The sequence below is a fragment of the Panthera pardus genome, unplaced genomic scaffold (assembly GCF_024362965.1).
Source record: "Panthera pardus isolate Hobbes unplaced genomic scaffold, ASM2436296v1 HiC_scaffold_13, whole genome shotgun sequence".
Lineage (NCBI taxonomy): Eukaryota > Metazoa > Chordata > Mammalia > Carnivora > Felidae > Panthera > Panthera pardus.
Genome location: NW_026526688.1, coordinates 109,817,360 through 109,830,985, shown reverse-complemented (window position 1 = coordinate 109,830,985; position 13,626 = coordinate 109,817,360). Strand labels below are relative to the sequence as shown.

At 36.4% G+C, this 13,626-nt stretch overlaps 1 long non-coding RNA gene across 1 annotated transcript; it reads right to left on the bottom strand.

Annotated features, from left to right (window-relative positions):
- Window positions 1-7,911: 7,911 nt before the first annotated feature.
- Window positions 7,912-12,855, bottom strand: LOC128776564 (uncharacterized). Its single transcript, XR_008421715.1, has 2 exons — window positions 11,340-12,855; window positions 7,912-11,139 (listed from the first exon to the last, which is right to left on the bottom strand). It is a non-coding gene; the product is annotated as an uncharacterized LOC128776564 (long non-coding RNA).
- Window positions 12,856-13,626: the final 771 nt, after the last annotated feature.

Sequence of the window (13,626 nt, the reverse complement as noted above, 5' to 3'; positions counted from 1 at the left end):
GTAGGGGACTTCAACATCCCACTTGCAGCAATGGAATGATCATGTAAGCAGAAAATCAGCAAGGAAACAATGAATGACACACTGGACCAGATGGACTTAACAGATACATTCAGAACATTTCATCCTAAAGCAACAGAATACACATTCTTTCTCAGTGCACATGGAACATTCTCCAGAATGGGTCACATACTGGGTCACAAATCAGCCCTGAAGAAGTACAAAAAGATCGAGATCATACCTTGCATATTTTCAGACCACAACACCGTGAAACTCAAAATCAACCACAAGAAAAAATTTGGAAATATCAATATTAAGAGATTAAAGAACACCCTATTAAAGAACAAATGAGTTAACCAAGAGATTAAAGAGAAATTTAAAAAGTACATGGAAACCAATGAAAATGAAAACATGACAACTCAAAACCTCTGGGATGCAGCAAAGGCAGTTATAAGAAGGAAGTACATAGCAATCCAGGCCTTCCTAAAGAAGAAAGAAAGTTCTCAAATACACAACCTAACCTTACACCTAAAAGGGCTGGAAAAAGAACAGCAAATAAAGCCTAAAATCAGCAGAAGAAGTGAAATAATAAATATTAGAGAAGAATTCAATAATATCGAAATAAAAAAAAAAATCAATGAAACCAGGAGCTGGCTCTTTGAAAGAATTAACAGAATTGATAAACTCCTAGTCAGATTGATCAAAAGAATAATGGAAAGAACCCAAATAAGTTAAATCACAAAAAAGAGGTGAGATCACAACCAACACTGCAGAAATACAAACAATAAGAGAATTGGGCATAAGAGCAATTATATGCCAACAAATTGGGCAATCTGGAAGAAATGGATAAATTCCTAGAAACATGTAAACTACCAAAACTGAAACAGGAAGAAATAGAAAATTTGAACAGACCCATAGTCAGAAAACAAATTGAATCAGTAATTAAAAATCTCCCAACAAACAAAAGTCCATGGTCAGATGGCTTTCCAGGGGAATTCTACTAAACATTGAAAGAAGAGTAAACACCTATTCTTTTGAAACTGTTCCAAAAAATGGAAATGGAAGGAAAACTCCCAAATTCATTCTACAATTCCAGCATTACCTTGATTCTAAAACCAGAGACCCCACTAAAAAGGAGAACTACAGACCAATTTCCCTGATGAACATGGACACAAAAATTCTCAACAAGATACTAGCCAACCGGATTCAACAATACATTAAAAGAATTATTCACTAGGATCAAGTGAGATTTATTCCTGAGATGCAGGGCTGGTTCAATATCTGCAAATTAATCAATGTGATACATCACATTAATAAAAGGATAAGAACCAAAATATCTTCTCAATAGATGTAGAAAAAGCACTTGACAAAATACAGTATCCTTTCTTGATAAAAACCTTCAAGGAAGTAGGTATAGAAGGATATATCTCAAGATCATAAAGGCCATATGTGAAAAACCCACTGCTAATATCATCCTCATTGGGGAAAAACTGCAATCTTCCCCCAAAGTTCAGGAACATGACAAGGCTGTCCACTCTCACCATTGTTATTCAACATAGTGTTGGACGTCCTAGCCTCAGCAGTAAGACAACACAAAGAAATACAAGGAATCCAAATCAGCAAGGAGGAGGTAAAACTTTCACTCTTTGCAGACGACATGATACTCTATGTGGAAAACCCAGAATACTCCAAAAAACGTGCTAGAACTGCTACATGAATTTGGCAAATTCTCAGGGTATAAAATAAATGTACAGAAATCAATTGCATTTCTATACACCAGTAATTAAGCCGCAGAAAGAAATCAAGGAATCGACCCCACTCACAATTGCACCAAAAACTGTAAAATACCTAGGAATAAACCTAACCAAAGAGGTGAAAAATCCATGCACTGAAAACTATAGAAAGCTTATGAAAGAAATTGAAGAAGACACAGAAAAATGGAAAAACATTCCATGCTCATGGATTGGAAGAGCAAATATTGTTAGAATGTTGACACTACCCAAAGCAATCTATAATATTTAATGCAATCCCTATCAAAATAACACCAGCATTCTTCACTGAGCTGGAATAAACAATCCTAAAATTTGTATGGAACCAGAAAAGACCCCGAGTAGCCAAAGCAATCCTGAAAAATAAAGCCAAAGTGGGAGGCATCATAATTCTGGACTTCAAGATGTATTACAAAGTTGTAATCATCAAGACAGTATGATACTGGCACAAAAACAGACACAGAGATCAATGAAACAGAATAGAGAATCCAGAAATGGACCCACAAATGTATGGGCAACTAATCTTTAACAAAGTAGGAAAGAATATCCAATGGAAAAAAAGTCTCTTCAGCAAATGGTGTTGAGAAAACTGGACAGTGACATGCAGAGGGATGAACCTGGACCACTTTCTTACACCATACACAAAAAGAAACTCAAAATGAATGAAAGACCCAAACATAAGACAGGAAACCATCAAAATTCTAGAGGAGAAAACAGGCAACAACCTCTTTGCCCTTGGCCACAGCAATTTCTTACTTGACATGTCTCCAGAGGCAAGGGAAACAAAAGTAAAAATGAAAATTATTGGGACCTCATCAAGATAAAAACTTCTGCACAGTGAAGGCAACAATCAGCAAAACTAAAAGGTAATTGATGGAATGGGAGAAGATATTTGCAAATGCCATATCAGATAAAGGGTTAGTATCCAAAATCTATACAGAACTTATCAAACTCAGCACACAAAAAACAAATAATCCAGTGAAGAAATGGGCAAATGACATGAATAGACACTTTTTGAAAGAAGACATCCAGATGGCTAACAGACACGTGGAAAAAATGTTCAACATCACTCATTAGGGAAATTCAAATCAAAACCACAATGAGATACCACCTCACACCTGTCAGAATGGCTAACATTAACAACTCAGGCAACAGCAGATGTTGGTGAGGATGTAGATAAAGGAGAACCCTTTTGCACTGCTGGTGGGACTGCAAACTGTGCAGCCACTCTGGAAAACAATATGGAGGTTCCTCAAAAAATTAAAAGTAGAGCTACCTTAGGACCCAGCAGTTGCACTACTAGGTATTTATCCAAAGGATACAAGAGTGCTGATTCGAAGGGGCACGTGCACCCCAATATTTATAGCAGCACTATCAACAGTAGCCAAAGTATGGAAAAAACCGTAATGTTCATCGACTGATGAGTGGTTACAGAAGATGTGGTGTATATATATACAATTGAATATTACTCGGCGATCAAAAGAATGAAATCTTGCCCTTTGCAACATGGATGGATGCAACTAATGTGTATTATGCTAAATGAAATAAGTCAGAGAAAGAAAAATATCATATATCACTCATGTGGAATTTAAGATACAAAACAGATGAACAAAAGAGAAGGGAAGCAAAAATAAGATAAAAATAGAGAGGGAGACAAAGCATAAGAGATTCTTAAATACAGAGAACAAACTGAGGGTTGCTGGTGGAGTGTTGGGTGGTAGGGAGGGCTAAAGGGATGAAAGTCAGTAAGGTGGACACTTGTTGGGATGAGCACTGGGTGTTATATGTAAGCAATAAATTACTAAATTCTATTCTTGAAATTATTACACTATATGTTAACTAACTTGGATTTTAATAAAAAAAATAAATAAATAATAAAGAACCATGACTTAAAAAAAAAAAAAAAAAGAAATTTGGGGCCAAACCAGAATTAATACTCATTTGTAGATTTCTGCACCAAAAAATATATTTTTCCTATATTGAAACTGAATCATTGTGTTTAAAAATACTATTAATTATAAGTCCCTTCAATCCAGAATTCAACCAATATGTTTAGTAATTAATATAGATACAAAACATAATTATATCTTTGACATCTTAAAAAATATAGAGAGCATTTGGAAAATCCAGAATACCGTAATGAAAAAGGCAGGAGTTATCAGTAATACCAATATTCAGACATGTTTATTAAAAATTTAATGGATATTCTTCCTTGATTCTTCTATTTACATAGGAGCTTATCACCAAAATGGTATGATTCCATATATATGTGCTTGTATTGCTTTTTCAATGAATATGTTAAATGTTACTATTTGAGATTACATATTTCATCTTTTATGGTAAGCATCATGTATTAGGACAGTTCTAGCTATTATTATATGCTATGCAAACTATTCCATCATAAATATGCTGACAAGTCTATGACTTACCTCAAGAGAAGTTTATTCCTAACTTATTTCACAAGTCAATGTAGGTAGTTTGGACAACTTTCCATGTATGGATTCAGGCATCCAGGCTTCTTCCATTTGTATTTTGCCTCTTCCTACGTTACAAAATTTATTGCCTTCAGTGCCATATGGAGGGAAAAAAATAGAGAATGCACAACTGTTTCACAGATTCGAGGTTTGAAAGTGACCTGCATCATCTGCACTCATATTCACATTTCTTTTTTTTTTTTTTTTTAATTTTTTTTTTTCAACGTTTAGTTTATTTTTGGGACAGAGAGAGACAGAGCATGAACGGGGGAGGGACAGAGAGAGAGGGAGACACAGAATCGGAAACAGGCTCCAGGCTCCGAGCCATCAGCCCAGAGCCCGACGCGGGGCTCGAACTCACGGACCGTGAGATCGTGACCTGGCTGAAGTCGGACGCTTAACCGACTGCGCCACCCAGGCGCCCTCATATTCACATTTCTGAGAACTAGTCACAGGACTCCACCTAGTCATGCAGGAAATGGGAAATGTGGTCCCTCCCTGAGCAGCTATTTTCCAGGGACAAGCCTACAATGCAAGGGAAGCACAAGAGTTTGGTGATCAGTTAATCGTTTCTTACATGGTGCACCCATCTGGGCAACCAGTAAACAAATCAAAACTTTTCTGTAAACACAGAATACATCTACCTCCTCCCAAAAGAACCAGAGTCCCTTCAAACACCAGATCTCAAAATCCTAGATCTCAAGATAAAGAGCAGTCCCTCTGTATCAGGTATGGATGTGGCTCCTCACAGTTTGGCAATATATACATATTTTTTTAGTTTGGCAATACTTGATTTAAAAGATGCCCCTTGATATCCATATCATGGTAGAGAAGGAGCAGGATAGCTAGACTAGTGATAATTGAGACTGTGTCAATGTGACTTATATAAATATTGTGGACCACAACTATGTTGTTTGTTCCAGGTGAACTTTGACTTGGAAAGACATTGCTGCAAATAAAGAAATCATTTCATGGTTTGCTTTAGGAAATCCCCATTTATCTGTTTTCCCCCAATTTAGACACAATAGCTCACTCATCTGGTCTCAATTACTACTAATAGCTTACTTATCAAAGCTTTGCTTCAAGACCTTCTTTTTACTTACACTTATAAATTCTATATTATATTAAATACTTTTTGTTGTCTCAAATTGTTCCCCACATTGAATGACTTGACTTAAATCGGTTGATCCAGACTGAAATCTATAAATATCCCACTCCTGACTTCTCCCTCTTGAGACACTGCTAAATCTCTATTAATATGGTAATTTCTCACACTGCAGTAAGTTCTTAAAATTTTAATTTTGTTGTAACAGACTATCCATGATATTGGAGGTTCAACAATTGAGAGGGAAAATGGGAGTCTCACAGCAATCATTGGTCCCTGGCAACACTGAAATCATGTGAGCTTGTGGCATTGTGAAACTCCTCAGTCACCGTCAGGGGGTGGGTGGTGGTGTTACTTGATTAGGTATTGAACTAACTCTCTAGTAGGGATTCCACCGTTCGGAATGGCCATATCCGAAGTGGGCAATAAATCCAAAGAATCCTTTGGTTCTATTGAACTTTCTGTTTGTGTAAGTTTTGTGGTTTCAGGATAATGCTTAATATTCAATGGCATTTTTGTTCAGGATTCAGGATTCTTTGGCAATACAAATCCCCCTCTCAAATACTTGGTAGATTCCTGTTCTGTTCGCTTCTGGGCAGTTACATTCCAGAACTTATAAGTAGAGTTTTACCCCAGGCCTCATCCTTAGGCCTGCTTTTTTCCTTGACTTTTTTGCCAATGCCTTTCTCTTAATAGTTCCTATTTTATACCTATCTTAAAACAATGGGCTTATGTGGGAAGGAAACATCCTTATTCTGATTTTTGATCTAAGACTGAGTGACTTTTCTAACTGAAAAAAATAAAAAGCTTCTGATGTTAAAATCCTTTTTGGTCTTATCTCTTCATGTTTGGGTTCTAGAATTATGCAGATTTTTCAATTGTGAGAAACCCCAGATAGTTGGATTCCCTCTATTCACCTTTACTTTTTGCTTACAAACTGGTCCATTCTTGCCTGAGCTCATTTTTCTTCTGTCCTGCTAAGAACAGTCAGTATCAAGCTAACACAACCAACATTATAATTTAGAGCTACAAGCTTGGCCAGCCAAATCTTTTCAAGTCTATTGCCACTGCATAATACGACTCTCCATCCCTCCTGTGTCTTACAACGATTCTTTCATCCACTCAATGATGGCACATACTTTAGGATTCTGTTAAAACAGCATTCTAGTTGCACCAATTTTTGAGATAGAAAGAGATAAGCCTCAAAATCAGTATCTTACAAAAAAGTATATTTCTTGGTCATCACACAGACCTATGTGGGTGTTCCTGGTCAGCAAGTGACCTCCCCTGTAGAGATTTAGGGGCCTTTTATATTGTGGTTCTGCACCCTCCTGTTCTCTTTGCCACCCAGAGACTCAATCCTCATTCAGCCAGAGGATGGAGGAAAGAGAAAATATAGATAGAATGCACACCTGGTTTTTGAGGTGTTTGGTTTTAGAAGTGATATAGTGTTTGTGTTCACATTCCATTGGCAAGAAATAATCACATGGCCATAATTGCAAGATGATTGAGAAATGTAGTCCCTCGCCAGGCAACAACTTTCCAGTAACACCACTGTACTTTGGAAGGAGAAGAAGGATTTGTGGTGGTGAATTAGCCATCTGCCACATTTTCTTTTTTAGAGAAAATTTCCTTTTGATCTGGATACTGGAATACTAAGTTTCTATGTTCACAACTCTACTAAATACCCAGTATTTCATTCATCCAGTACTTCATTCTCTCTTCTCCACATGCACTGTGACTGGCTCAGGAGTCTCCATCGTTCACCTGGATTGCTGCATTAAATGCCTAGTTGAACCCTGTATTAGTTTTCTGTCACAGCTGTAACAAATAACCACAAACTTAGTGGCTTAAAACAACTCATATTTATTTTCTTGTAATTCTGAGAGGACTCTCCCTGGGCTAAAATTGGTGTGTACCTTATAGAGGTTCTCTGAAAGGTTCTGCTTCCTTGCTGTTTCTAGCTCCTAGAGGCCACTTGAATTCTTTGGTATATAGACCCTTCTTCCATTTTCAAGGTCAGTAGTGTAGTCTACCATCTTCAAATCTCTCTTCTCTCTGTCTCTGATGTCTACTCTGTAACCTTCTCTAATCTTCCTTCCTTTTTCCTCCTTATAAAGACCTTTGTGATTATGCTAGGCCCACCTAGATAATCCAGAATAATCTTCCCATTTTAAGATCCCTAATTTATTCATGTCTGCAAATCCCTTTTGCCATGTAAAGTGACATATTCCCAGATTCTAGGGGTTAGGCTATGGACATCTTCAGAGCTTTATTATGAATCCATATCTCTAATCTTGACATATTTCAGTATATGCCCCACACTGCTGCTAGAATAACCTCCTTAAATACAGAACTAACCAAATAATTATTATTGTAACTTTTTTTTCTAAACAGTAGTATATTTCATTACTAAACTGGTAAATTAAAAAAAAAAATGAGTTCTCAAAGCAACCTAACACATGAAGAATACAATGAGATTACACAAATTGGAGAAAATATATACCAGATTTGGAAGTATGAACATTTGCGTTTGTTTAATTTTTTTTAATGTTTATTTTTGAGAGAGAGACAGACAGAGTGTGAGCTGGGGAGGGGTAGGGAGAGAGGGAGACACAGAATCCGAACCAGGCTCTAGGCTCTGAGCTGTCAGCACAGATCCTGACATGGGGCTCAAACTCACTAGCCACAAGATCATGATCTGAGCTGAAGTCAGATGCTCAACCAACTGAGCCACCCAGGTGCCCCAGAAGCATGAGCATTTGTAATTTCCCAGTCTACTTTGTTGTGTCCTATAACATATATAATATACATTTTTTAATTGAGGTATAATTGACATATAGCATTTATTGGTTCCCAGTATACAACATAATGATTTAATATTTGTATATTTAGAAATGATCACCACAATAATTATAGTTAATATCTGGTCCATAGTTATGCATTTTTTTTCTTGTGATGAGAACTTTTAAGATTTATTCGCTTAGCAACTTTTAAATATTCAATGCAGTATTAATACAGTATTAACTATAGGCACCACGCTGTATATTACATCCTCATAATTATTTATTTTATAACTGCAACTTTGTACTTTTGACCCCTTTACTCAATTTGTCCACCCCACCCCCTGCCTGTCAACTACAAATCTGTTCTCTGTATCTATGAACCTGTTTTGTTGTTGTTGTTGTTGTTGTTATAGATTTCACATATATGTGAGATCATATGTTATTTGTATTTCTCTGTTTATTTCATTTAGCATAATGCTCTCCAAGGTCCACCCATGCTGTTGCAAATGGAAATATTTCCATCCCTTTTTATGGCTAAATAATATTCATGTGTATGTGTGTCTCTGTGTATCTCCACATCTTCTTTAGCCATGCATCTATTGATGAATACTTATATTGCTTTCAAATATTGGCCATTGTTAATAATGTTGCAGTTAATATGGCAGTGCATGTATCTTTTCTAGCTAGTGGTTTCACTTCCTTTGGTTAAATACCCAAAAGTGGAATTGCTATATCATATGGTAGTTCCATTTTTGATGTTTTGATAATAGCCATTCTAGCAGGTGTGAGGTGATATCTCATTATTGTTTTATTTGCATTTCCCTGATGATTAGTGACATTGACTGTCTTTTCAGGCACCTGTTGACTACTTATATGTCTTGTTTGGAAAAATGTCCATTTAGATTTTCTGCTCATTTTTAAATTGGTTTGCTCTTTTGCTATTGAGTTATATGAGTTCTTTATATACTGGATGTTAACTCCTTATTGGGTATATAGTTTGCAAATATTTTCTCCTATTCAGTAGGTGGCCTTTTCATTTTGATGGTTTTCTTTGCTGTGCTGTAACCTTTTGGTTTGATGTAGTTTCACTTGTTTTTTTTTCTTTTGCTGCCTTTGCTTTCCATGACAAATCCAAAAATTATCACCAAGACCAATGTCAAGGAATTTACCACCTATGGTTTCTTCCAGGAGTTTTATGGTTTTAGATCTTACATTCAAGTCTTTAATTTTGAGTTAAGTTTTGCAATATGGTGTAAGATAGTAGTCCAGTTTTTATTTTTTTGCATATGACCATCCAGTTTTCTCAACACCATTTATTGAAGAGACTGTCTTATCCCCATTGTACATTCTTTGCTTCTTTGTCATAAATTGACCAATGCATAAACCGTATATGCATCGGTTTCTTTCTGGGTTATCTATTCTGCTATATTGATCTATGTGTCTGTTTTTATGCTGAAATTATACTGTTTTAATTATCAGGGAGTATAATGCCTCTAGCTTTGTTCTTCTTTGTCAAGATTGCTTTGGCTATATGGGGTATTCTGTAGTTTCATACAAATTTTAGGATTATTTTATTTCTGTGAAAATTGCCACTTAGCAAAATAGGAATTTTATTGAATCTGTAAATTGCTTACGGATATTTTAACAATATCCTTTCAACGCATGAGCATGGTATATCTTTCCATTTATTTGTGTCCTTAGATTCTTTCATCAGTGACTTACAGTTTGCAGTGTACAGATTTTTCAACTCTTTGTTACAATTATTCGCAGGTATTAATTCTTTTGGATGCAATTATAAAGCATATTGTGTTATTAATTTACCTGTGTGATAGTTCACTCTAAGTGTATAAAAATATAATAGATTTGTTGTATATTGATTTTGTATCCTACAACTTTATTGAATTTATGTATTCTAACAGTTTTTTGGGGGGGTGGAATCTTTAGGGTTTTCTATATTTAATATCATGTTATCTGTAAGTAATGACAGCTTTTGCTTCTTCCTTTCTAATTTTGATGTCTTTTATTTTGTTTTCTTGCCTAATTACTTTGTGTAGGACTTCCAGCACTATGTTGAATACAAGTAGTAAGAGCGGGCATCCATATTCCTGATCTTTTAGGAAGAACTTCCAGATTTTCACCATTACATATGTTATCTACGGGTTTGTCATATACGGGCTTTATTATTTTGAGATACATTCCTTCTATACCCACTTTGTTGAGAGTTTTAATCATAAATAGTTTTTTGAATTTCATCAAATACTTTCCCTGCATCTATTGAGACAATCATATGATTTTTGTCCTTCATTTTGTTAATGTGGCATATCACATTTATGTGATGGCGTATGGCTTATCACACCTCAGGAATAAATCCTACTTGATTACCTTATACGATCCTTTTAATGTATTGTTAAATTGGCTTGCTAATATTTTTTTGAGAATATCTGCTTTCATCAGGGATAATGGCCTGTAATGTTCTTGTCTTATGATGTCCTTTCTGGTTTTGATATCAGGGTAATGCAGGCCCTGTAAAATGAGTTTGTAAACATTCACTCCTCTTACATCTTTTTTTTTTCTTAAGAGTTTAAGAAGGATTGGTATTAATTATTCTTTAAATATTTGATAAAATGCATCAGTGAAACCATCTGATCCTGGACTTTTGTTTGTTGGGATGTTCATTACAACTCTTCAATAGCTCACTATTCATTATGTACAAGAAAATTGTGTTATTCTGACCATATGTGACATAGCACATCTTTTGCTGATACTTCTGACAGATTAATCTGCCAAGAGAAAATTCTAAGCCACCATTCTCTCTAGTATTATTTCCTGATACCCTCCCTGCTTTTCTACTTTTTGCTCCAGCAGCACTAAACAACATGTAGGTTTCTAAATGTACAATTAATTTTTACTTTTATTTCTTTGTGAATATTGTTCCACCTATCTGAATCTCCTTTTTAGTTCTGCTCGCAAACTTCTATCAGTGCTTCAAATTTTAACATATGTATGGGCTCCAGAAATACATATGTACATTTTAACATATGTACTGGGGCTCCAGAAATAAATAACAGCTCTGAGTTTTCAAGAAGCTCAGAGTCCAGCATGGGGACTAAACACACACACCTATAGACTGAGCGGTAAGGGAACAGTGGCCAATGGATGTGGAAGAACAGGTCAGTTTTGCAAGGGACGGCATGGGGAATTTAAGAACATTATCTGGTCTTGGATATTTGCCTTCCTGACTATTTCCAACTACTAATTTGCTCAATACCAGCACCCAAGCAGATGAACACGAGAGGAGAAACATCTTGCACTTTGCTGACTTACATTTGCAACCACAAACCCGAGTGGGTTCTTAGAACTTCCTGCTACTCCAACTACATTTCTCTAGCCTGTTCACTCTTGTCCTCCTCCCACCCCCAACAATATTTCCTACCTTCTCTTTGCTCCTCAAAAGCCCAATATCCTCTTTTCCGTCTTCACGGTAAACTAAGGATTTTGCTTCCTATGTAATATGAAACAACATCAGAGAGAAGAGAATTTCATATGGCCCCTCCAATAACTTACTGTCTTGTCTGGGGTGAATTACTATTCTCCATATTGAAAGATCTACCAGTGCTCCCATCTAAGGCAACCCATCCTCTGAGGCACTGGATCTCATCTCCTCTCAACGACATTGCTCCTACAATTGTCCTCTTTCACTAACGTGTCACAGATGCAGAAGCTCCTAAACCCCAAGTTCAAGAAGCAGAGAAAATACACCAACATATGTCATAATCAAATTATGGTTATATTTTTCATCAAATTTGGGAATGCCGGCAATACCTTCTTAAAATGTTTTTTTCATTTCCTCCTATTTCCCTCCTTTTATAAAGATTTCAATTTTGCATGTATTAGGCTGCTTGAAGCTGCTCACAGCACACTGATACACTGTTCCTGCTTTTTGAATTTTTCTCTCCTTGCTTCATTTTGCCTAATTTCAATTGCTATGTCTTTAACTTCACAGTTTCTTTTGTAAGAATGTGCTAATAATTCCATCTAGTCTACTTTAATCTCAGATATTATAGTTTCTGTATCTTGAAGTTTTTAAAAACTTTTTCTAAATATATTTGAATTTCTCTCCTTAACACATTCAATTGTTTTTTATCTTAAACACATAAGATATAACAAATTTTGATGCCTTGTCTGCTAATGTTACCATTTACATTATTTCTGGATCTGATTCTTTCATTAATTTTTCTCCTGATGGTTCATGTTTTTTCTGCTTCTTTGTATACCTGGTGACTTTTTTTTTTAATGTTTCCTTATTTTGGGGACAGAGACAGAATGTGAGCGGGGGAGTGGCAGACAGAGTGAGAGGGAGACACAGAATCCAAAACAGGCTCCAGGCTCTGAGCTGTCAGCACAGAGACCAATTAGGAGCTTGAACTCATAAACCATGAGATCATGACCTGAGCTGAATTTGGCCGATTAACTGACTGAGACACCCAGGTGACCCCCTGGTGACTTTTATTGTATGCAGACATAGTGAATTTGACCTTACTTATTGCTAGGTATTTTGTATTCCTGTAAATTATTCTTTTTTTTTCCTCAGGGTCAGTTAAGTTACTTGGAAACAGTTTGATCCTTTTTGAAGTTTATTTTCAAGATCCATTAGGTGGGATCAGGAAAGGCTTTAGGGCTAATTTTTTTCCCCACCATAGGAGTAAATACACTTTTGAGTACACTGCCTACTGCCCTGTGAAGGATTTTCTACTCTGACTAATGAAAGCACTAGTGACAGCACAAACTGTTCCCAGCCCCGTGGGAGCCCTAGGGATTAGCCTTTAGGTGTTTTTCCCCCAGCCTTCTCAGCTGAAGACTCAGGAGGACCCTCTGCAAATCTCCATAGCAGTTCTCCTCTTTCTGAAACTTTGTCTTGAAAATTCTATTTGCCTTGACCTCCTCATCTCCTACTTCCCATCTGCTCAACTTAAGGAGACTACTGAGCAATGCTCGGACCCCCTTGTGCTATAGGCTGGAAACGCTCTTCAGGCAGGAAACTGGAGTAATCATTTTAGGGCTCACCTTGTTTCTTCCTGTCTCTCAGAGATCACTGTCCTGTGACACTTAATATCCAGTGCCTGAAAACCTTTTTCATGTATTTCATCTGTTTTATAAATGTTTCAGCAGGAGGGTAAATCTGTTCCTCGTACTCCATCTTGGCATATCTAGAGTAATTTGATTGCTTGGCTGCTTCTGCCTTCCTCCTCCATTCTCCAAATGTCATACTCAATACAGTTAATTACTATGTTTGGCTGCTCTTTTGCTCCCTGTTTCTGTCCAAATCTATTTCTCAGCTTATCTTACTGATCAGTGATAACTGGTACTTTGTTCTCATCCTACGTTTAATTAATTATTAAATATCTCTATTTATAACCATCACCATAAATGTATTGAGGGAGAGTAGGTTCCAAATGGTTTATTGGTTAGGCCTTCAGAAACATTACTACATGGTC